Source organism: Sus scrofa, chromosome 14 (assembly GCF_054392235.1).
Source record: "Sus scrofa isolate SSC_HxYL_T2T_F1_AM1 chromosome 14, Sscrofa_HxYL_maternal_Yorkshire_Landrace_v2.0, whole genome shotgun sequence".
Taxonomy (NCBI): domain Eukaryota; kingdom Metazoa; phylum Chordata; class Mammalia; order Artiodactyla; family Suidae; genus Sus; species Sus scrofa.
Genome location: NC_139396.1, coordinates 155,530,356 through 155,554,602, shown reverse-complemented (window position 1 = coordinate 155,554,602; position 24,247 = coordinate 155,530,356). Strand labels below are relative to the sequence as shown.

The following is a 24,247-nucleotide window of genomic DNA, read 5'->3' as shown; positions in this document are numbered from 1 at the left end:
TAGTACTGACCACATCAGGTACATAGAAAGGGCTCCTTCCTTGTTAGCTGTCATTGTTGTAGTTGTAGTCTTGCAGTGTTTGCTACTGTGTTTTCATCATGCTAACTCCCTCCAAGGGGTCACACAGTGTCATCCAAGATGTGTGTATCCAGCCATAGGTGACTCATTCCATAGAAGGCTTTCAGGGGGACCCCCAGGGTTGGTCTCCTCTTCTTGTTCCTTTTGCGACAGGCATTCAGGTCAACTGATTCAGACCCACTCATGAAAACAGTTGGGGAATGGCATCAGGGCCACCAAACTGGGACTTCCTCAACTATAATGGCCTTTCTGGACTCAATAGCTAGAAATCCTAAAGAAACATTCAAACTACAGTCATAGGATGGTACAATGAACTAACTACACACTTACAGATAAATAGAAGAATTATATTGTGAAACATGGACCCTAAAATTAAAATAAAAGGAAAAAAACTTTGGGCTCTGTACCATGGAGTTTCCCCGCTTTGAATGATAATGTACCATCATAAGATATCTCCTAATCTCCCACATGCAGGAGAACAAACACAATGCCATTCCATCGTTTTGCCGTAACTTGTTCCACCGCACCAAACGGCAAGTGTAATGAGTCAAAATTCATTTTGGGTGAATTAACACCGGCTGGCCTTGAATTTCTTTCTCAAGTGGCCAATATGAATTATTGAGTGTTGCTAAAATTAGGGGGGGTGTCCAATGCCTGTGGTAATGACCTTCCATACGAATGTCCATCCCTGTTAAAGGCATCTGACCAACTGGATGCTATAAGAGTGGCCATGTGTCACCTAGATCCTGCTCTCCTGTGGCTCACTAGGCTTGCTAGAGTTAGTTAGGAATGCACTGGTGAAATCCTTCTTAGACCCAGCTGTTCCAGGTCCCGGCCAGTGCTTTAATGTTGTTGCCAGAGATACACACTGCCTTTGCTCAGAAGTCAGAGTCTTGCCGGCAGAGCAGTCCTGGTCAAGTCTGAATGTCCATGTTCTGCAGCCCATTTGCAGTAGAGGAGGTAGAAGGGGATGGAAGAGCTCTTCCAGGGCCCCAGTTTCCAGGTCAGACGGTAGCTTTGCTCCAGGTGTGCTGCTTCAAAATCTGAGTCTCATCCACTAATGTAGTCACTTGAACTACATTATGATTATTCAATGTTGATGAATTTTAAAAGGTGCTCATGTTGAAATGTTTTGAGAAATGCTGCATCCTCTAGTCCCTTCTTGAAGACTTGCACTGTGCTTTAGCTTTGTAAAGGCTCTGAGAAGTCCTGCAGTAAAGAAACTTGCCAAACAACTTATTTCAGCCACCTTTTCTCACTTGTATGACCACCAAATGTTTTCCAAAAAAATGTCTTTTTTGAGGGGGTGAGGGGCTGCGCCCACTTCATGAAGAAGTTCCCAGGCCAGGGACTGAACCCATACCACAATAGTGACCCAAGCCACTGCAGTGACAATGTCAGATCTTTACCTGCTGCGCCACAGGAGAATGCCGAAGAAATATCTTTTAAATACCACAAAGCTGCCGTAGGATGACAGCTTTGGTCCTTTCCAACAACGATGCTCTAGAATCTTGGAGCGCTGCATCCCTTCTGAGGCACCTTGTGATGTTACTCAACGAAAAGGCATCTTCTGTTTTGTGCAGATCTTCCTTCTCAGGTTCGTTAGAACCCCTTTGTCCTCAAATGATCACAGCCTTCCTCAAACACCATGAAAATAAAGGGAATTCGTTAGGGTATAGGGAACACTGGGGTAGCCCCCAATTCAGTGTGCGCTAAAAAATCAGCTCCTTGGGACTGACTCTGTGTGGGAGGGTGGGGCCGAAAGGAGCAGCTCCCTCGGCTTCTGAGTGTCTGTCTTTCTACCTCTCTCTCCGCTTCTCTCCATCCTCCTCTCCCGCTCCTCTCAGCCAGCCAGCCTCTCTGCTTCTCTACGCTCTTCCTCCTCACTCTCTCCTGACACAGTGGTCCCTCCCCACAGGCTGGGGAACATGTCTACCACAGCCCCAGCTGAGCCAGCCCAACAGGGAAAGTCTCTTTTTTCTACCATTTTTATATCGGCCCTGGGACACCCTGGGGCACCCAGCTTTAGTCATACATCCATTGCAAGGCTTCCTCGCTTGTCAGGAAGATGGAATTGCGACCACTGAAGTGCCTGGGTCATGTACTTCCCTGTGTGGCCAGGAGGGGGCAGCACAGCAGGTGTCTCAGCAGCACCAGGACTGCACGGAGTGAAGAAGGGGGCCCAAAGGAAAGAGGGATGGTTCCCATAAAAACAAGGGCAAAGGAAAAGAAGCTGGACACACACAACCAATAACCCTCCCTCCCCTCGCAAGTAGGAAACATTTACAGCAAAGCCTTGAAACATCTTACCACTTCCATTTATCTTGGCTTTTATTCAAACTAGACAGCAAGAGTTCTTGAATTTGCACAGATCAGGCTGTGTGAGGGATTCTGTCCTGATTAAAGACATCTGTGGGTTTGCTTTTGTAGATAGCATGTTCTCCGGTCCAAGGGAAAGCCAGGCTGTGGCACAGACAAACGAGGGCACCCAGATCAGCAGCCACTAGTCTAAACTAACAGGACTGTCTTCAGATATTTCCATTGGTGAGTGTTTCTGTCATGGAACAAGGAGGAGTTACAAGCAAATCAGCCATTCAGGGCCACAGCGCAGGGCCCTGGAAATCACCAAGGGTGTTTGTGTCAAGGCAGAAGGCAGTTCAATACTCAATTATTGCTTTTCTTGGGGTTCTGTCCACACCATGCCAAAAGAGCTAGTTTAAAAGTGAAAAATCAGGTTCATCGCATAAAAGCCCTGTCTCCCAAGCTCCAGTCTGCTGTGACCGAGGCTCTCCCACCAGCCACTGGGTGCAGAGGAGTTGCAGTCTGAGGAGCTACCAGGCTTGTAAAGAAAAGATGACGATATTCAGGGGGGGAAGCGGGACCACCTTCTATGTGAAAGAGAGGATGTGAGCCATTCATGTTTAATTTCTCATTATTCTTAGAAGGAAAAGGACCTTGGCACCGCACACACCAGCTTAGGAGGTCATCACCTCCCCAAGGGATTGGAAATGTTGCCAAGAGTGGAGTTATGGCCAGGAACTTGGAATTTGCTGGGGGACACTGGCACATGCCCAGCCCCTCCCCCTGCCCCGCCCCGCCCTGCCCAGAGAGCGCATGCGCAGTGAGAAAAGTCGAGTTTTATGAGTACTTTGTGTAGACGGCCTCTCCTAACAGACAGGAAACCTGCAGGGCTGGGGCACAGGTGGATGAGGGACGTCTCGGACCTTTCGGCTGAAACTTGAAGGATTCGGAGGACTATCCAGGAGCAGGGGTCTGGGCTCAGAGCAGAGAGGAAATGCAAGAGTGAGCCTGTGGGGTTGAGCGTCACCGAGGAGCTGTGAGCACAGGAGTGTAGACAGCTCCCCGGGAAGGGTCTGAGCCAGTAAGGGCCCCGTCCCAGCCGCCGCAACAAGGACACCAGACAATGTGGGTCCAGGGGCAACACTGGCACCTGTGTCGAAGACGGCAGCACCCACAGCCCCAAACGGACCGCTTTCCCCAGGCCCTGGCGAACTGACCCGCTTCGCCCGTCCTGTCCGTGTCTCCTCTGGTGCGGCAGGATTCTTGTCCGACTCAGGGAAGAAGCAGGAGCCCCAAGAGAAATGCTGGACTTGGAGTGAATGTGACCAGCCCACATTCCCGCCAATTTCATTGGCAAAATCAATGATCTGACACAGCAGCTACTCTTTCAAAACCACGCGTGCAACACAGCCTTCGATACTTTAGACCCGGGTGGGCTAACCCATCTGACCAGACTGATTTATGGTCATTTCAGCCCCCAACGTTTTTTTGTAAGTGAATCTTTCCATTAGTGTGTGATCCTTTACCCCCAGGAAATGTGGGATTTAGAAATACTGAGGGAGTTCCCGTTGTGGTTCAGCGGGTTAAGAACCCGACTAGTATCCAGGAGGATGCAGGGTCTATCCCTGCCCTTGCTCAGGGGGTTAAGTCTCCAGCATTGCCATGAGCTTTGCCGTGAGCTGTGGTGTAGGTCGCAGGCTCGGCTCGGATCCTGTGTTGCTGTGGCTGTGGTGTAGGCTGGCAGCTACAGCTCCAATCCAACCTCTAGCCTGGGAACCTCCATATGCCGTAGGTGCAGCCTTAAAAAGAAAAAGGAAATACTGAAATTGCTCTCTTCCCCCCTTCCTCTCCCGGCTCTGTTCAACCTCCCTGGTTGTCTGGAGGTCTGAAAACTGCAGGCCAGGAGCCTCCTCTTAGGCTGGCACTTGGGATGGAGACGGTGGCCTGGCCGACCCTGTACCAGCCCTCTCACTTGGAGCTCCTTGCTTCCCCCCTCGGCCGCCTCTCCTGCCACCAAGAGGCAACTCAGGGCAGGAACTCTCCCAAGAGCCTGGTAGTCAGTAGGGGCTCAGAAACGATCTTTGTGAAATTGAAGGAATGGCTGAGCACGCCTCAAAGGCAGAGGTCATGGTGGCACATGTTTGCCCTTCACCACCTCCGCATGTGAGCTCCCGGGTCGTGGGGCTGAGTCCCTGGTGCAGGACGGAGGCCTCTGCTGCCTGGCCTTGCAGCCAAGACCCAGGCAAGGTGACGTCTGATTCCTCTCTGGCTAGAAAGATGACAACTCACTTAGAGATCACCTCTGGCTTTGCAGCCAGGGGGTCTGCGGGCAAACAGCTCCTCCCCTCCAGGTGGTCAGTGACAACTAGCTAGAAATAGCACCAAGGTCAATGTTGGGTCACCAGGAAAGCCCCCTCCCTCTCCACCAAAATGGTGCCATTGCTCGTGATATAATCATAGAATCTAATTTTTGGAACACGGATCTTCGAAAGCCATTCGTTAGAGAGCTACGCGCACTACAATTACCCAGGTCAGGATTTTCGCAACTCACACCTAACTAACAGTGTTATTAAATAATTAGCATATGATCGGGATATTGTATTTTACATAGTAAAAGAGGCGTGCTGTGTTCCAAGCTCTAGAATGTTAATCCCCCACCCCACCCCTTGCTCCCCTGTCCACCCGCTGGCAGTTTTTTGTTTTCACACCTCCAACCCAATTACCCTTTAGTTGGAAATTTCTGCAAGAAATGGAGCCGAGGTGTCACGAGAGAGATTCCCAGGGGCTCTGGGGTGTAACGCGGCTGTACAGCAGAGACAGAAATATATCCAGGGTGAGGGGACTGGTTGTCTCTTCCTCCCTGGCTTTTCCCAGGCAGAAAGGGTCTGAGGCAGGCATGGATTTCCGAAAGGTGTCAAGAACATGCTGGAAGACACCAATAGCCGCATTCAAAAACAGCAAGTTCATTTTCAAACCCTGACCCCAGAAAGAAAGAAGCAGTTATTTCCACAAAGATCAGCCTGAAGACAGGAAGACGCTGCTGTCGCTGACTGGGTTCCTCAGATGCACCCTAATACCTTCTGCCTCTGGGCCCCCCCCATACTCTGTTCCCTGTACCTGGAATGCTCTCCCCCTCCCCCACCAGCTGCTCCCCTCATTGGCTGTTTCTTTCCAGATTTTATCTCAAACCTCCCTTCCTCAGGGAAGCCCACCCAGATTCCTCCACCAGCAGCCAAGCCAGGCCCTGGAGACTGGTGATCACAGCCGCTCCACTTTGCCTCCTTGCCCTGAGGCTAAGGTACAGAAGTGTATTTAGTGACGTGCTTTTTTTTTTTTTAAATCAATGCCTGCCTCCCCTGTGGAATCTAAGCACCACATAGGGGTGAACCACACCCCTTTTCTGCTCCTTATTACACCCCCGGGGCCCACCCCTCCACGGCAGACATCCTGTATTTGCTGAATGAATGAAACAGATAAACCAGACGAGAGGCTCAGCCGGGCCGGGCTGGGCGGGCTGACTTCACCCTGGCCAGTCATCTCTCTGGCTTCCGTGCGTGCTTTATGGCTTTCTTGCCCTTTCACACGTAGCTAAATTGCGCCCTAAATTGCAGCATGTGTGCTGAGCCAAGGACACCTGATTAGGAGGAAACGCCAGGCCCAAAGCCCCCATCCCCCAGCACGAGGACCGAAATAACCAAAGGCGGCTTCTGCAGAACACAAGGCTGGGCCTTCGACACAGCCACTGGGGCCTCTTACACCCATCATTTCTTTAAGCCCATTCGTGAATTTCCTTCACCCGATCTTTGTGGAGCACACGCCCACCACGTGCCGGGCCGGGCCACGTGTCAGGCCGGGCCACGTGTGGGGAAGACAGCAGCAAGCCCACAAAAAGCCCTGTCCTCATGGAGCCTGCAGTCCAGCGAGGAGAGACAGATAGGAAACAACAGGAGGGTGGGATGGAGAGGATGCCAGGTGATGAGGGCATCGCGGAGAAGGTAAAGAAGATGCGGGCAGGGAGCCTTGCTCTTTTAAGCAGGGCCTCTCAGAGCAGCTGCCGGCTGTTGCAACAGTCCCAGCAGCACGAAGCATATTTGCTGCTTCTTCATCCTGCTGACCAGCAGCATTTAAAGAACAATGAGCAGTGGCCCCTGGTCCCCAAGATCGCTCTGGGACATTTATGGTTTGTATTTATAGCTGCTTCATTAGGTGGTACCAGAGGGGTGGGCTGCCCACGCCGGCCGAGAGTTCAGGGCACTTGCAGGCCCAGAGTCCACCTTCCCCGGCGGGCTCGGGGCACTGCCAGCTGGCTGCCCAGTGGGGCCCTCAGAAGATGAGCAGAGTAGGGACAGGAAGGAAAGGTGACCCAGCCTCTGCTTCCAGAGCTTCCCACACACATCGCTCAGCGTCTCAGGGGAAAGCTTCCATGCCCCGGAATGGCATTGCTGAAAGGTCCTTTAAACAGAGGGAAAGGGCAAACAGCAAACGTTTTGGAAACGTCTAGAACTACGAAAGGATGACCTCAGCCCACACCACACCTGCACGAGAGCCTTGGGGAACTGCTAAGTCAGTCCCTAGGGGCTCCCTCTCTCCTTCCCTCCTCAGGTCAACTGGCCTCCAAGTTGGTGAGCTCTCTAATGCGGCCACAGAACAGGCCACCTCCCAGTGGTGCCTTGGCGACTGGCTTAAGGCGATGGCTCAGCAGGACCTTCAATCAGAAACGTCCACTTCATTGGTCTTTCCCAAATCTGAACATTAAATTCACCAAGGTCATGTTTGAAGATGGCTCCTCCACCAGTCCTGATTTTGCTTTTATGCAAGAGTGGCTGCTCCAGCCTAGAGCCTGCGGTGTCCCCTCCCCCATGTCCCCAAAGCCCAGTTTCTGAGATGAAAGCTTTGGCGATCAGCTTTCCTAGCAGGAAGCAGATATTCTAAGTTCACATGTTCTCCCCCTTGCTAGAACCAGGGTTTCCTATGGCCCTTGGGCTCCCACTTCTGGCACAAGGGCCCTGTCATTCCTGTGCAAGCTGAAGGTCATGGTCATACCACAAGGTCAAGAAGACCAACATGTCACTCTCTGGAGCTGTGGTGTCTGCACCCTGGGGCTCCCTGACTGGTCAGCCTTGCCTTCGCCTGGACCCTGCCCCAGCCCCAGGGCCCACTCTGTCCCAGAAGCCATTCTTGGCTCTTAGGTTGTGTGTAGACATCCTAACCTATGGGACTGGCCTGAATGCTCGAGCTTGGCTAGAACTTGGCCTTTGAGCCCAGCCTCCCCGCGAACCCTCCTAGATGTCACCCAAGATCCACTCCAAGCTGGGTGTGCAAAAGCACATTTCTTTTGTGTTCTCATCCATACCTTGTCCCAACACCCAGGAATCGTTCATGGCAGCCCTCTCTCTGCCGTCCCCTCCCCTGATGCTTCTCCATCCTCTGCACGAACCTGTGTTATCAGGTTGTTACCAGGAAGGAGAAAAAATAAATAAATAAAAACAACCAGAGCAAAACCCTAAATTCCAAAGCCGCCTGTTATTCATGCTTGTTTTCAATATAATTGTCTTTTAATTTTAAGGCTCACATAGATATTAGTTTCTCTTTCCATCGACTTTCTGGGACTACGTAACAGGAAGGCTCTCACCCTGGAGAACATGTTTACGTTACGCCGGGGAGAGGGCTGGATCCAGACGGCGGAGTAGGAAGGCCCTGAGCTTACCTCCTCCCAGCGCCACACCAGAGCTACAATGACCCAGAGGACAACTGCCTCTGAGAACCACCTGAAGGCACACAGAACAGATTTTCCACAATCAAGGATGCAAAGAAAAGGCCCCACAAGATGGGTAGGAGGGGCGGAGGTGCAGTCCAGTCAGAACCCGGGGCCCCACCCCGGTGACCCCCGAGTGGGAGGGATGTCGAAACCAGGAAGGCCCTCGTGAGGAGCGAGGGGGTTGAGCCCCACGACAGGCTCCCCGGCACACGAGCCCCCATCATAGCTGACCTTGAAAACCAGTGCGCGTACATCCGGGAGAGCCAGAGAGCTGTGGGAAACCAAGACTCTGCTCTGGAAGGCTCGGCTGCAAGCTGACTTCCTCCGGGGCCCAGTGCAGAGGCAGCAGCTTGAAAAGCACCTGGGTCACATGAAAAGGAGATTCCTTGCCCAGGTTTGGGGCCTGTGCCAGAGGAGCATGGATGTGGTGGCACATTCCCCAGGGACAGAAGTGCTGGCAGATGCCATTTTCTCTACTCTCCTTCCACCAAGCTGGCCCAGCGCTGGCCATGTCTGTCACTGTCCATCAGTCTAGCTAGCCTTGTGCACCCCACTCTGGTGGTCTCCAGAGGACCCATCTCATCCAGCCTTTCAGAGTGGCTCCCAACCTGGGGCCCAGCACACCACAACAGTCACAGCTGGGCCTCACAGCCAGTCACACCAGGGAACAGCCCTCCCCACAGTGGACCTGCAGAAGTCATGGCCCAACAGCAACAGGAGGGCCCACAGAGGAGATACCCACAGAGCACCTGGCTCAGGTGACCAGGAGGGATGGTGCCACTGGGCCCCACAGGACACCTGCTTTGTAAGTCCACCTTTTCAAGACCAGGAGACATAGCCGATATGCCTAATACATTGAAGCAGACACAGAGAATTAGGCAAAATGAAGAGGCAAAGGAATACCTTAAAAACAAAATACTAAGACAAAACTTCAGAAAAGTAACTAAACAAAACTGAGATAAGCACTTTATCAGATAAAGAATTCAAAGAATAGGAGTTCCCATCCTGGCGCAGTGGTTGGCGAATCCGACTAAGAACCATGAGGTTGCGGGTTCGGTCCCTGCCTTTGCTCAGTGGGTGAACAATCCGGCGTTGCCGTGAGCTGTGGTGTAGGTTGCAGACGCGGCTCGGATCCTGCGTTGCTGTGGCTCTGGCGTAGGCTGGCGGCCACAGCTCCGATTAGACCCCTAGCCTGGGAACCTCCATATGCCGCAGGAGCGGCCCAAGAAATAGCAAAAAGACAAAAAAAAAAAAAAAAAAAAAAAAAAAAGAATTCAAAGAATAGCCATGTGGATGCTCACCAAACTTGGAGGAAGAATGGATGAACTCAATGAGCAGGTCAAAAAAAGAGAGATAGAATATATTAAAGGAACTCATCATAACTATAGCGTAAAATAATTGAAACGAAAAACACGCTAAAGGGAATCAACAGCAGACAACAGGATGCGGAAGAACGGGTCAGTGGAAGACCTGGAAGACCGGCTTGTAGAAATCATCCAATCCGAACAGCAAAAAGAAAAGAATTTTTTAAAATGAGGATAATTTTGTAAAGCAACTATACGCCAATAAAATAAAATGTTTTCAAAATGAGGATAGTTAAAGACACCTCTGGGACAATAGCAAGCATACTAACATTCATATTATAGCAGTCCCAGAAGAAGAAGAAGAGAAAGAAAGAGACATAAAAACTACTTGAAGAAATAATGGCTCAAAACATCCCTAAGGTGGCAAAGGAAACCAATGTCCAAGTCAAGGAAGCACAGAGGGCCCTAAGTTGAACCCAAAGAGATCCACACCAAGACACGTAACAATTAAAATGTCAAAAGTTAAAGATAAAGGAGTTCCTGTCATGGCTCAGCAGTTAATGAACCCGACTGGCATCCATGAGGATGCGGGTTCAATCCCTGGTCTCACTCAGTGGGTTAAGGATACGGACCGTGTTGTCATGAGCTGTGGTATAGGCTGCAGGTGCAGCTCAGATCCCACATTGCTGTGGCTCTGGTGTAGGCTGATGGCTATGGCTCCAACTAGACCCCTAGCCTGGGAACCTCTATATGGCATGAGTGCAGCCCTAAAAACACAAAAAAGATCAAAAAAAGTTAAAGATAAAGCATAAATGATAAAGATAAATCATAAAGGCAGCAAGAGAAAAACAGCCGGTTATACACCAGGAAACCCCCCATAAAACTATCAGCTGATTTTTCAGCAGAAACTTTTCAGGCCAGAAGGGACTGAAGTTCTTCTGCCAAAGTACTGAAAATATATATTATATATAATATATTCGAAGTACTTAAAGGAAAAAAGTTAGTCAGAATTCTCTACTCAGCAAGGTTATCATTCAGAATTAAAGGAGAGAGAAAAAGCTTCCCAGATAAGCAGAAGCTAAAGGAGTTCATCGCCACTAAGCTGGTCTTACGTGAAATGTTAAAGGGAACTCTTTAAACTGAAAAGAAAAGGTCATACCTAGAAATAAGAAAACTATGAAGGAAAAAAATCTCACTAGTAAAAGCAAAAATAATAAAGACAGTGGATTAACCACCTATAAAGCTATGAAGATTAAAATACAAATGTAGTGAAATTATCTATGCCTAAAAAAAATCACCTAAATAATACACAAAACTAAAAAGTATAAGATATGATGTCAAAAACATAAGACAAGGTAGGGGAATTAAAAATGTAGTGATGTTACTATGCACTCAAACTTAAGCAACCATCAGTTTAAAATAGGCAGATATATACATAACTTTTTATATATGAAACTCGAGGTGACTGCAAACCAAAAACCTGTAACAGAAACACAAAAATAAAGTAATATGAACTAACAATAAAGAAATCCATTAAATCACAAGATAAGAGAAGAGAGGAACAGAGAAGAATTATAAAAACAACCAGAAAACAATTAACAGAATGTCAATAATTACATACCTATTAATAATTACTTTAAATGGACTAAAACCTCTAATCAAAAGACATAGGGTGGCTGAATGAATTTTAAAAAGAAAGAAAGGAAGAAGAGAAAGAGAGAGAGAGATGAAAGAAAGAACGAGAGAGAGAGAGAGAGAGAAAGAAAGAAAGGAAGGAAGAAAGAAAGAAAAGAACGAATGAACGAATGGACCTATATGTATGCTACCTATAAGAAACTCATTTCAAATTTAAAAACACATGCAGATTGAAAGTGAGAGGATGGGAAAAAAGTATCCCATACAAACAGAAAAGAAAGCTGAGTAGCATTATTTATATCAGACAAAACAGACTTTGAAACAAAGACTGTAATGAGAGACAAAGAAGAGCACTACATAATGACAATAAAAATCAATCCAATAAGTGGACATAACACTTGTAGACATCTGTGCACCCAACGTGAGAGGACCTAAATATATAAAGCGATATTAACAGACACAAAGGGAGAAATTGACAGTGATGTAATAATTGTAAGGGACTTTAACACCCCACTTACATCAATAGATAGATAAACCAAACAGAAGATCAATTAGGAAACACTGGCCTTAAACACATTAGATCGGGTAAATTTAATAGATATATATAGAACATTCCATCCCAAAGCAGAAGAATATGCATTCTTTTCAAGTGCACATGGAACATTCTCTAAGACAGATCACATGTTAGGACAAGTCGCAATAAATTTAAGGAGACTGAAATCATATCAAGCATCTTTTCCAACCACCACAATGTGAAACTAGAAATCAATTACAAAAAGAAAACTGGGGGAAAAAACTCAGATACATAGAGGCTAAGCAACATGCTTCTAAACAACCAATGAGTCAGTAAAAAAAAAAAAAAAAAAATCAGAGAGGAAATCGAAAAGTCCTTGAGACAAATGAAAATGAAAAAACAAGGTTCCAAAATCTATGAGATGAATCAAAAGCAGTTCTAAGAGGGAAGGTTATAGTGATACAGGCCTGCCTCGGGGAATAAGAAAAACCTTAAATAAACAATCTAATCTTATACCTAGTGGAGCTAGAAAAAGATCAAAGCCCAAAGTTGGTAGAAGGAAGGAAATAATAGAGCTAAGAGAGTAAATAATTGAAATATTTTAAAACAATAGAAATGATTAATAAAACTAAGAGGTAATTCTCTAAAAAGATAAACAAGATTGACCAACTTTTAGCCAGACTCATCAAGAAAAAAAAAGAGAGAAAGGGCCCAGATAAATAAAATCGGAAATGAAAGAGGGTAAACTAGTGGCCACCAGACAGGAAAGGGGTGGGGTTGGGCAAAATAGGTAAAGAAGATTAAGATGTACAAACTTCCAGTGATAAAACAAACAAGTCATGAGGATGTAACATACAGCATAAAGAATACTGTCAATAAGGAGTTCCCGTCGTGGCTCAGTGGTTAGCGAATCCGACTAGGAACCATGAGGTTGCGGGTTCGATCCCTGGCCTTGCTCAGCGAGCTGTGGGGTAGGTCACAGACACGGCTCAGATCCTGCATTGCTGTGGGTCTGGCATAGGCTGGCAGCTATGGCTCCTATTCGACCCCTAGCCTGGGACCCTCCATATGCGGCGGGAGCGGCCCAAGAAATGGCAAAAAAAAAAGACAAAAAAAAAAAATTAAAAAAAAAAAAGAATACTGTCAATACTGTTGTAATGACTGTATGGTGACAGATGGTTACTAGACTTATTGTGGTGATCAATTCGTAATGTACATAAGTCAAATCACCATACTGTACACCTAAAACTGATAGAATATTGTATGCCAACTGTACTTCAATTAAAAAAGACCATTTACATATGTGTATATGTATAACTGAATCACTTTGTTGTACAGCAGAAATTATCACAACATTGTAAATCAACTATAATTCAATAAAATGTAAAAAAAAAAATAATGACCATTTACACAAGGTCCTAATTCCATTCACATTGTTGACTGGCTTAACATCTTTGCAAAATCTTAATCTTTCAGTAAAAAGTCATTTAATGTCAACGGTAGTCAGATTGCCACAACTATTGGCCATATTCAGAATTATCCAGAGACTCCCAGCCCTATGCTATTTATGTCCCTGGAATACCATCTTGGTCTTGCAACACCCAGAGCATGGGTCGTAGCAAGAGTGGTGGCAGTGGGTAAGAGTGGTGCGGGTAAACCTCAGTTGTATCCAAACGTTTCTCCGACTCGCCCTCTTCCGGGCTTAAGAGGTCTTGCTTATTGTACCTTAGAAAAGATAGAAGAGAGTCTTTCCAAGCTAGGAGCTAGCTGGTAGAGGCATTTCTGAATTTTCCTAACCTATTATTGAGACCTAAATGGAGATGGCATCTGGAGAGACTTGGCATGTAGAAAATGGCCAACCAGTCCTGGCTGAGAAGATTGTGGCTAAGCTAGGACAATTCTGATGACAACAAAAGTAACACAGGGGCTAATCCTCTGGCGCGGGGAGGGGAGGGGTGCGGGGTGGGGGGGGAGGGTACTGACACAACCCCTTGGGTGAAGAGCAGGAAGCAAATCTCTAGGCAGGGCTCAAGTGGCCTTGTTCCTCTGCCCAAGCAATGAGCTGGCTATACTGGGTGCTCCTCCACCACAAAGGAAGCATCCAAGTTAAGGGTGATTTGCAGGTTCAACCCACTGGCCCAGTTGCTGGGCTCAACTTCTAGGAAGCAGGAACTTGATTGACCTAAGAGATGCTGCACTTTCCCCCACCTCCAAAGAAGGGGAAAGACAACTCCCATGCCAGCATGGACCTATGACATAATACTTCACCATTTTCACACTCAGTCGCAGCCTCCCTGGCAGAAGCAAGGCACATGATTACCGCCAGTCCCCAAGAGGTGGAGGGACTTGTCCAAAGTCACACAGCTTGTAGAGGGCTGGGATTCAGACTCGAAATCCCAGGTCCCTTTTCACCATGCAGCACAGAAGTAGGTTGCCTTTGAAACTGAGTTATTCTTGCTATTTGATGAATGTTCTTTAGAGAATGAGGAACAGTTTGGCTCAGTTCAGATGGTAGGGATAATGACAGAGGCATCTTAGGGCCACTGGGAAGGCAGTGGGAGCCCCAAACCTGCTTCTTGCAGCCAGTTTGGGGTGAAGACCCAGCAACACCAGAGAGAAAGAACCAGAATTCCAAAAAGCAAAGAGGACACAGTCTGGTGAGGGGACAGACCTGCTGTAGTCAGTAGCTTCTGCAATGACTCAAAGCTTCTTTGCTCAGTAGAGTTAAATGAGAAAATCTGGAGGTCCCTTTACATAAGCAGTTATTCCTCAGGGGCCTCCCTGGGCTCCGAACAGTGACTGTGCCTCAGGACCCTGGAGTGACCTGAGGGCCAACCTCTTCCAGAAACAAGGACAATGGATCTGATCAGAACAAAAGTGTTGGGAAGCTCGTGGAGCAGTAGAGGCCCAAAGTGAGGGGGGTGGGGGGTGGGTTGATACATAATTAAATCCACAAGGTGCTGCTATGATTGTGCCCATTTTATTTATAGATGAGGCGAAGTGTGCCCTCCCAAGGTCCCAGAGCTGGGACATGGAGGAGCCAAGAATCAATCCAGGGCCCCACCCTTCACCTCTGTGAGCCTGGATCCCAAGAAATGGCTGAGAACACAGACAGCAGGGACCCTCTCCGCAGTCTCTCAGTCCCTAACACAGCCCTGTCCCCAACTCGAGGCTTAGTGGAAGCTCCAGAGCCTTATGGGGCCTTGACCTCGACCTTGACCTTCCCCCAGATGACCTGGTACTCTTTCCATCAGCAGCAAATGCCTTCCAATGAAGTCTTGGCCCTTCCCACACCCAGAAAGGCTCAACCCAGTCCCCTGGAGTGTGGTCAGCCCTGACTTAGCCTCCAGGTCTCTCTGAGAAGCAACCGGGGCACCCCCTGCCTGTCTCCCAGCTCTGTCTCCCCACCCTGGCTCCCCACATCACGCCATCATCCATCTCAAGTACAGGCTCCTGGGCTGTGCGTCTCCAGCAGAGCCGGGCACAGCTTGCCTGTAGCCGCTGATCCCCACATGTTATTCTTTGCCTTTATCTTGTTAGCATAATGTGCAGCTTCATTAACCAGCCAGATGAATCATTTAGTAACTGGAGCTAATGAATTTAATTTTCCACCTTCTATTTTTTATAATAAAACAAAGTCATAATTTGCCCATAGGTCAAGGAAGGCTCCAAGTTGCAGTTCTGAGTCCACATTAAGCTGAGAGGACAAAATGGAGGCGCAGATGGAGCTGATCCCACCACTGTTTTCGGCTGTTTCTAGGGCCCTAAATCCAACTGGATCACTCTCCCAGGTCTACAGAGACTAAAACTCAGCACCCAAACAGGAGTCCATTTTTCTTTCCGCTATGAGATACTACCATGATGGCATCCTTCCTGATAGGTCAGCGTGAAGAATAGGAGCAACTCATAGAAAATAACGTATGACGTTATCAAGGCAACTTCATGGAGTCAATTAGAGGAAGAAATATAAGAGAATTAATTCGCCTGGGAAAGATTTTTTCCCAAGCACGCTACTCCCCCCAGTCAACTGACCTGGACTGATAATATACACCTGCCGTCTCACTACCCTGTCACTGAAAACCACGAACGCCAGTGATGAACCACTACTTGAAATATCAACATCGGAAGGAAGGCTAATTAGCGAGGACCCCACCCGCCTTAGCACATAGTTGAAATGCACCAGTTGAAGGCTCCTTGTAACTTGACTACCCGATGCCTCATCCCTGATTAAAGCCTGGCTGCAAACTAAAATGCAGTTAATTTATTGTAAGTTTTATTAGGCATATAAAAGGAAGCAGGAATGACTAGCCTTTCGTTGCTCGAGATACATTTCATCCATGACTCAGAGCAGATTCCTCGCAGATTAAGCTTGTTAATTTCCCTCCCCGCCAACATTCTTCTCTGCATTGCTGAAGCAAAAGCCACAGGCTCTTGTCTGAAATGGATGGGATGAAAAGGGCTGCCCCCCCCCCACAACAGTTACATTAACCACTTTGTCCTTTTAATTCATCTAATTACATGCAGGGAGAAAGCTGCTGCCTTAGAGGCTCCGCTGCTCCTGGCCAGAGCGTGATGCTGCTGGGCCATTGCTTTGGGCTTTTTGTTGTCTTATTAGGGGTGCTTTTGTTCAGAGAGATGGTTAAAGCCATTTTCAGCAGCCAGAGAGATGAAGCAGTTTCAATAAGGATACAATGTACTTGTTTAAATTACCTTTCAAAATGCTCAAAACCATTAAGGGGGAGGTGCTGCAAATAAAAGTTGGATTTTTTGTTATAATGTTTTACCCTAATAACAGCTTTTATTTTATTATAATCCATTAGTTGACAATATTATTCTATAGATTATTAGGCAGCAATTTTGTTATTTTATCACACTTTCAGCACTCACTCACCGGGCCAGGATCCACAAATCTCAGTATAATATGCTTTCAATTTTGTTAAAATCTCTATTTAACTGGTTTGGCTGCGGAACATCTTGGCAAATGTGTTTTTAATTTCGTTCTAATTAACTTGACAGTTGACAGAACTCAACGGTGGCGTGATGGTGTCCCCTTTTTCCAGGGTCCCTGCAGCTCCATTCCTGGGGTCCATTTTTTTCTCTCTCCAGTTCTAACAAGCAAGATGTCAGAGGTAACACCCAGGAGAAGGGTCTTTCGTCTCTGTCAAAAGAACATGCAATTTTTTAAAAACCAATTAAAAACTCTGGCTTTCCTCTTTATCTGCAAAAAGAAGGCCATTGGTTCCAAAGGGTTTTCAGAAATGGTTTCTTTCTACGGGTGTAGATCCTAAAGGATGAAATAAAGGCAAAGCAAGTGAGACGGGAGGGTTTCTGTTGCCCGTATAGGAAGCTGGCTCTTTCCGAAGAGATGTGACGAAAGAGAAGCCATGTTCTTTGTGTATCACCTGCACTTAGTGGGAGAAGCAGCCTTAAATGCTCTGCTTTGAGGCGGGGGAGGGGGGGGGGAATCACCCCTGGGGATCACAGCTTTAGGACAACTTACCTTGCTTTTTCAACAATTCCAAATTCTCTCTTCTGGGGAATTTTGCTCTGGCAACCACTCTCAAGATACCATCTGTTTCTTTGCTTCCAGAATCCTGCGGCATCTCAAAAGCAGGTCCCTCCTTGACCCTCATCAGGACCAGTAAGGATGCAAATCACCGCAAAGCAAAACCTAATTTTTCCTTTTCTTTCTTTTTTTTTTTTTTTGTTCTTTTGTTTTTGTTTTTGTTTTTCTTTTTTCTTTTTTTGAAGAAGTAATGTCTTCCTGACAGAGAGGTAAGGCACATCTCTGTAAAGCGAATCCAATCTTCTCTATAATTTTCTTATACAGAGATGTGGGGGTCCAGGGGTCTGCATGGGAAACTACAAGCTGATTTGAGGCCAGGTTCTTCAGTGAACATTCACAATTTGCGGTGAACCTGAGGTGCAGTGTCTCCCATCAGTTCTGGGCATCTTCCCTTTCCTCTCTCTCTCTCCCCCTCTCTCTTCCCTTCCTCTCTTACTTGTTGTGAATTCTGCCCCTACCCGGAAATTCCCGGATCCGAGATGCTTCTGTCTAATGATGAAGAATGTCAGTCCTACCAGGACCCCACAGATGAATCATTACATCCTCCTCGCCTTAATGACAAAAACTCGTGGCACCAGGGCCTGGGGACTTGACCCCAGCCAGTGAGGAACAGCCTGAAGCTGCACAAGGCTTCTGACTCCTCAGGCCCACGCTCCTCCCTGAATGCTTTCTTGGAGAAGGATCTAGGGTCCGTCAAAAACAAAATCAGTGTGGTCTTTTTTTCCTAGTCCTCAAATCTGCGTTTTAGCTTTCCACTTGAATGTAAAACAAGGATGCTGCTATTCAATCGTTTGGCATAGGCCATTCGATGAAAACAAAGCATTTGATGTGCTTGTTTTTGAATGGTGCTATGTTTCAGGCAAATAAAACATAAATGTCTAGACCAGTGATTTTCAAGAGGGAGCTGTTTTCTTCCCCAGGGGACACTGGGCAATGTCTGGGGACATTTTTGGTTGTCACAACCAGGGCTGTGCTCCTGGCCAGGGCTGTGCTCCTGGCCTCTAGTGGGTTGAAGCCAGGAGTGTGGCTAAACCTCCTATAATGTACGGGGCAGCCCCGTCCCTCCACCACCAGACCCAGCCCTCAGACCCTGCCTCGGCTTACCCTCAGGAGCTTACAGCCTACAACAGGAGAGAAGGACTAACTTGCAAGGGAGAGTGGGCTGGGTCATGTCACCAAACCCTGGAGTGCAATTTGCCTTTTTTTTTTTTTTTTTTTTTTTTGGCTGTGCCTGTGGCATGCAGAAGTTCCCGGGCCGGGCCAGGGATGGAACCCAAGTCCCAGCAGCGACAATGCTGAATCCTTAACTGCCAGGCCACTGGGAAACTACATGATTTGTTCTCTACCCTGCACTTCCTGCCTCTGCTCTAGAACTTTCATAACTGTGCCAACTCCCCTCAGCCCATTTTCTTGTCTTCAGGGGAGGCATAAGGAGCTCCTAGTGAAATAACCTATGCAAAGCACCCAGCCAGTGCCGAGCACACAGTGGGCCATCAATGAATTAGGATCTGATGATAATGATGCCACTGCCTGGTTTTCTTTGGCCAGGGTGGGGAGGGCGTGAGTCTTGGGATCCTTTTTTTCAGGAGAGTAAGAGCCATAATGTCCACTCAGATTCTTTCCAAATCCCTTGCAACTGTCCCAGTACAGGAAGAAGCTCACAGACCTGTGAGAATCTGGCGACAAGAGTCGGAGAAGAAGCCCCTCTGAGAGGAGCAGAAAGGAAGGTGCAGGTGGTCTGCGTGTGAGCCGCCTCCCTGCTCCACGCACTCCTTCCCCCGGGGCACCAACAAAGGCCGTGCTGGGAGCCAGCTCAGGCAAGGGCGAGTTTCCGCTGCCAGCTGCCTGCATCCAGCCCATCGCCCTGAGCAATGACTCTGCTCAGACAGCTCCCAGCTATTTAGGAACCACAAGCTCATGCTTCTTTCTGAGTTCTGCGTGATGAAGAAACCCACCGCTCTCTGAAACTATACTTGCGGATCAGAATATTAGTTTGCACCATTAAATATCTGCCAGGCTATTAAAGTGCTCGGCTCCCAAGAGTCCGCCTCCTTCATTTACTCTGCATTGCATCTATGGGTTACGTGAAGGCGTCCTCTCCGAAAGACACTTTGTGCAAAACTTCTTTCTCGAATTAATGCCAAAGAGAAATAAAATGTTCTCTGATACTTTGTCTCTAAAACTGCTCTCTGGCTTGTGAACATCTGTCAAGGATATATATTTCCATGGCTCCAACTTGCCCAGATTTTAACACCCAGCTTGGTGAGGCCACGGGAGTTGAACTCACTCACACACTGCTTCCTGTGGAAACAGCACTAGGCAAGCAGGGCTGTTAGGGTCTGTTCACGAAGGCACGTGGCTGCTTTCGGATGGATGGATGGTGGGCATCCTTGGTTTTCTGCTCCCAACGCTATCTCACAGGTAGAGCCTTACCCACTGCTACTGAATAAACGGCCCCCAACTCACCAGGCCAAAATTAAGTTTTGCTGGGGACGCGAAAGCAGGGCCTGTGTTTGACCATTGAGCACCACGTGTGGCCATTAGAAAGAAAAGAAAAATCAATAGGGTTTCATTAAAACAGCAGGCAATCAGGGCCCAGCCCTGGCTTAATTACAGTTTCAGTAGCATTTGCTTTAATTGGAAAGAATAAAAGAAGTGAAGTGGAGTGAATGAAGAAATTAGCATATCTATCACTGTTGTCACATTGTACCCTGGCCTTAAAACACTGTTCCCTCTGTCGTATCTCTGAGGCTGCGCTGAGCACTGAAAAAAAAAAAAAAAAAGAAAAGAAAGAAAAAAAAGAAAAACTTGGAAAGGCAATTAGTAAATCCTCACATACCACCTTTGTGAAATTCTAATTAAAGTCTTTTATAATCTTTGGGAGGTTTTTTTTTTTTTAATCTGCTAGATATTCTAGCTACACTCTGCAACATGTCTGTTAATGAGGCCATCTTGTGCCATATAGTCAAGGCAGTTCTGAGCCAGCTTGGGCAGCCCAGAAAAGTCTCAGAGCCTGGTCACAGCTTAGACGGTGGGGCCCAAGGGCAGCTTCCACCAACTGGAATTCTTTCTGCTTACTGGACTTCTCACTCGTCACAGACACAGGAGGTGTCAGAGCTTCTTGAGACCCTTAGGTACCAAATAGTCTGAGTCCCATCCCCCTGCCATGTTATAGGTAGGGAAACTGAGGCCTGAGGTCCCCAGACTAGCACAGAATACGGCAAGGACTTTTTGCAGGCCTGCTGTTTGGCAATTTCCAGTCTATTCTCTCATAATATTTCACCTGGTAGCATGTCAGGAACACCTTTCCCACTGAAAGAAAATATTGACATAAGGGATTAAATTCCCTTTGCTAGAAGTCAAAGTATTTCCTGTAACCCAGCTATTCATGGAACCCAGGTAATATTTTCACAAGCCCCATGGTAACATATCACTCTTAATACAAAGAGGCTCCTCTTTCTTTTTTCCTCTTTTTGATTCTGCTGTACCTGCGGCATATGGAGGTTCCCAGGCTAGGGGTCAAATTGGAGCTGCAGCCGCTGGCTTACACCACAGCCATAGCAATGCAGGATCCAAGCTGCATCTGCGATCTACACCACAGCTCATGGCAATGCCGCCGGATCCTTAACACAGAGTGAGGCCAGGGATCGAACCCCAGTCCTCATGGATGCTAATCAGATTCATTTCCGCTGAGCCCCAATGGCACCTCCAAGAGGCTCCTCCTTTGGAAGGAGGACCATGAGTTCGATTAGAATATGGCCAAGGAAAGTGTTTCGAGGTCGTGACCATTGTGGAAGGAACAGACATGCTATTCCCACTGGCTTGGATTTTGGGGGGAAAAAGTGTCAAATGCCTAACGATGCCATGAATGTCATAGAGGTCCCGAGATGGCCTACAATAAGAGCTCCATCCTGTGAGATCCCACTTTGTGCTGTGGTCCTACGGTGCTTCTTTCATCCCCACTTGGAAGAAGAAAAGACGGAGGCACAGAGAAGTTAGGTGCCCGTGGTCAAATCAGCCGCGAGCTGCGCTCTACACACACCTTGGGTTCCAAAAGGCTTCCTCCTCCAGCCACACGGCTCTCCCAAGGAAAATGGCCAAATCGGAGGAGAAAACAGGAGCAGGCCTGTCCCTCCAAACTGACTTCATTCTCTTCCTGGCAATCCCCTGGTCCAGACAGAGCCCAGGAAGCCACGCTGGGGAGGCCCTGGGCCCAGGCTGGGTCCTTCCTTGAATCTGCCCAGACCAGGGCCTTCCTCCCAGCCCACCGAGGGCAGCATGGCTCTTCTGAGACAAGCCCTCAAAGCAGTCGCTCATTGCACGACTGAAGAGAGGTGCCGTGTGGCCAGGGCACAGGGCCACCTCTGAGGTCAGAGGGGAGTGGCCAGGGGACAGTAGCGAGATATCCATGCAGAAAATTACAGGGAGGAAACAATTCATTGCCCCTTCACACAGTGGTCCCCGGGAAGCGTGTGATTGGCTTCTCGCTGGAGCGTGGCGGGCCCTTGTCCTGGGTCAATCCTCAGGGCAACTGCATGAGGCACAGCAGCGTCCCCACCACTGTGGGCGTGAGCCAAGCACAGGAAGCACTTAATCTCCTCTGACCCTCCTCGCCCAGTGAGGGGACAAGAAATGTGCTTCTCACAAAGGCATCTCAGAACCACCCAGATAAAAGGGTGGCGAGGGGCCAGCTGGAGGAGCAGCCTCTGGACACCTGGGCCTGGTCCGGGTCAGACCTGGAGCCCGAGGGTGGCTCTCTGACTCACCTGCCTCCAGCAGCGGACACCTGGGCTTCTTTTGAGCTCTTGCTCCTGGCTAAGGGGCAGGCGTACCGCTGCCCCCAGTATAATTGTGAGAGGGACCAAAGGGTATCTTTTGGAGCCCCACTCTCTGAATCTGAGAAAGAGGGTGCTCCCTGGCTGAGTGGAACCCCTGGCAGTGTGGCATCTTGCTGAAAACCGTGGGGACCCTGGTCGTGTGGCCCCAGAGAAATTAGCAGGTGCAGCCCCAGACCCACAAGAACCCCTCAGCTGGAGGGTCCCACAGCCCACACTCAGCAACACACCAGCAGGCAGAGGTGCAGGGCTGGACATGTCCCAAGTGACCAAAAGACCCAGGCACAACATCCTTGGTCCCCTTTTGTCCTCACGACACTTTGAGATCGGGGACAAGGCCTGGTTCCCTTTTTCAGGATGTGGAGCAAGCCACCTCTGCCCTGGGCCTCCGTTTCCTCACCTATATGATGCACCCATCCCCCACTGGGACATCCTCTGTGTCTGGGGCCTGAGGCACTAATAGCACTGTCACCTAGTGATCAGGGCTCAGACCAGGGAGGGCCTCCAAAAGAAAGAAATTCACCCCAGGTCATGGATGACTAATATAGGATCCTGGGGGCAAGAGGTGGGGGGCCCTAGGGAACAGGGACTATGCTAGCAGAGGCAGGTATCCCCAACCCCATGGGGGTAGCGGGCATCCAGAGCCAAGAGCTGGCAGGTGGGCAGTCATTCCAGCGACAATGGTGGCCGTAGGGGCGGGGCCAACCCCCTCAGAGCCCCGCTCTGGGCAGAGCATAGACTTGCCACTCGGTGTTCAGGAAGCATCACGTCCTCACCTCAGTCCTGTTCACGAACTGTCTGGTCCACGCCCATCCTGTGCTCCTGTGAGAAGACAGGGACCACAGTTAGCCTCCCTCTGCAGACAAGGCCAAGGAGGTGGAGGGAGGCACTGAGGGGGCCTCAGTGGGTCAGCAGCTGAGCCGAACTCAGGAGGGCCAGCCCAGAGCCCGCCTCTCAATCCAGCACCCGTCGTGTCCACACCAGCTCATTTTCTGCCAGCCACCACGCAGCTTCGGCATCCTGGCTAGACAGCAGCTGACACCTCGATGGGGAAAAACAAAGGGTCAAGGACGGAAGGCTGGTCACTCTGCAAAGCCAGAAATGCCCCCAACACAGCCTGCCCTTGGCCCCCTGTTCAACTCTGTTCTGCTTTGGTTTTTCTAAGAGAACAAAGGCACAAAGGCCCAGCTCTGCAAAGGCAGTATTGCGGAGTGGTTAGCCCCACCGACTTTGGAAACAGTTACCAGACGGAGTTCAGATCCCAGCCCTACAGCTTCAAAGGACCCCAGGCAAGTGACACCCCCCCTCCTCCCCCCCCCAGTGTCCCACGGGTTCCTCACCTGGAAGGTGGGGTCAGAGGTATTCACCTGCCCAGCTGTCTGCAGGGTTCGATGAGGTCGATGAGGATGGGGCCACTGAGACTTGGAGGTGCCACCATCTTTCTTAGCCTTGGGTGCCCCCCAGCAGCACCCAGAGCACCTGGCGGGACAGAGGATCCCCCGTGGGGCAAAAGAAACGCTGCACTCCCGGCCAGGGACTGCGAGGGCATCCTAGTCCCGCCACCCGGTGACCTGGGCAAGTCCCTTCCTCCGAGCACCTTCTGGACCTCCACTTCCCGTCTGTAAAAAGCGGAGGCGGAGCCTGTCCAGGACAGGGTTCCTCCCACGCCTAAAACCCGCTCCTTCTCAGGGGATTGGAGAATGGCAGGCCGCACAGACGAACATGAGTCAGGGCCCCCTCCGCGTTTAGCTGCTTCTCAGCCTGTTCACACCCGGCTTCTAAAGCGCTGATGCACCCACTCCCGGGGCTGCGTCATGGCCTTTCCAACAAGAGGTGGAGGGTCTCAGCGAGGCGGCTCATCTCTACGCAGCTGAAATGCAGCCACTACCATTAACTGGGACAAACACAGCCCTGCGCGGGGCTTGGCCCCCGGCTCACATTCGCCGGGGTGGTAATTAGAGGGGGAAAAGTATCCTTCAGGCAGCTGAGTTGCGGAAAACCATTTTCATTGAAAATATATATTTTGTAATTGTAAATGGAAAGATTACCTGTAATAGCGGTAACAGACCCATTTCCTAATAAGATGAACACTATAGCTGATGAGTGAAGCATCTGTATGTAGCTACGTACACCATTTCTGTACTGCAGGCTGCCAATTTGTTTCAGCGGCGAAAAGCGTGATTTAGTGTTTGTAGCATTACCATCTGTTGTCGTTATTACAGAAATTATATATAAACCAGTTAGTAAACACTTTGC

At 48.8% G+C, this 24,247-nt stretch overlaps 1 long non-coding RNA gene across 1 annotated transcript; it reads right to left on the bottom strand.

The window, feature by feature from the left end:
* Positions 1 to 1,487: 1,487 nt before the first annotated feature.
* Positions 1,488 to 23,470, bottom strand: LOC110256800 (uncharacterized). Its single transcript, XR_014827105.1, has 5 exons — positions 23,332 to 23,470; positions 22,768 to 22,813; positions 16,482 to 16,748; positions 2,389 to 2,632; positions 1,488 to 1,712 (listed from the first exon to the last, which is right to left on the bottom strand). It is a non-coding gene; the product is annotated as an uncharacterized LOC110256800 (long non-coding RNA).
* Positions 23,471 to 24,247: the final 777 nt, after the last annotated feature.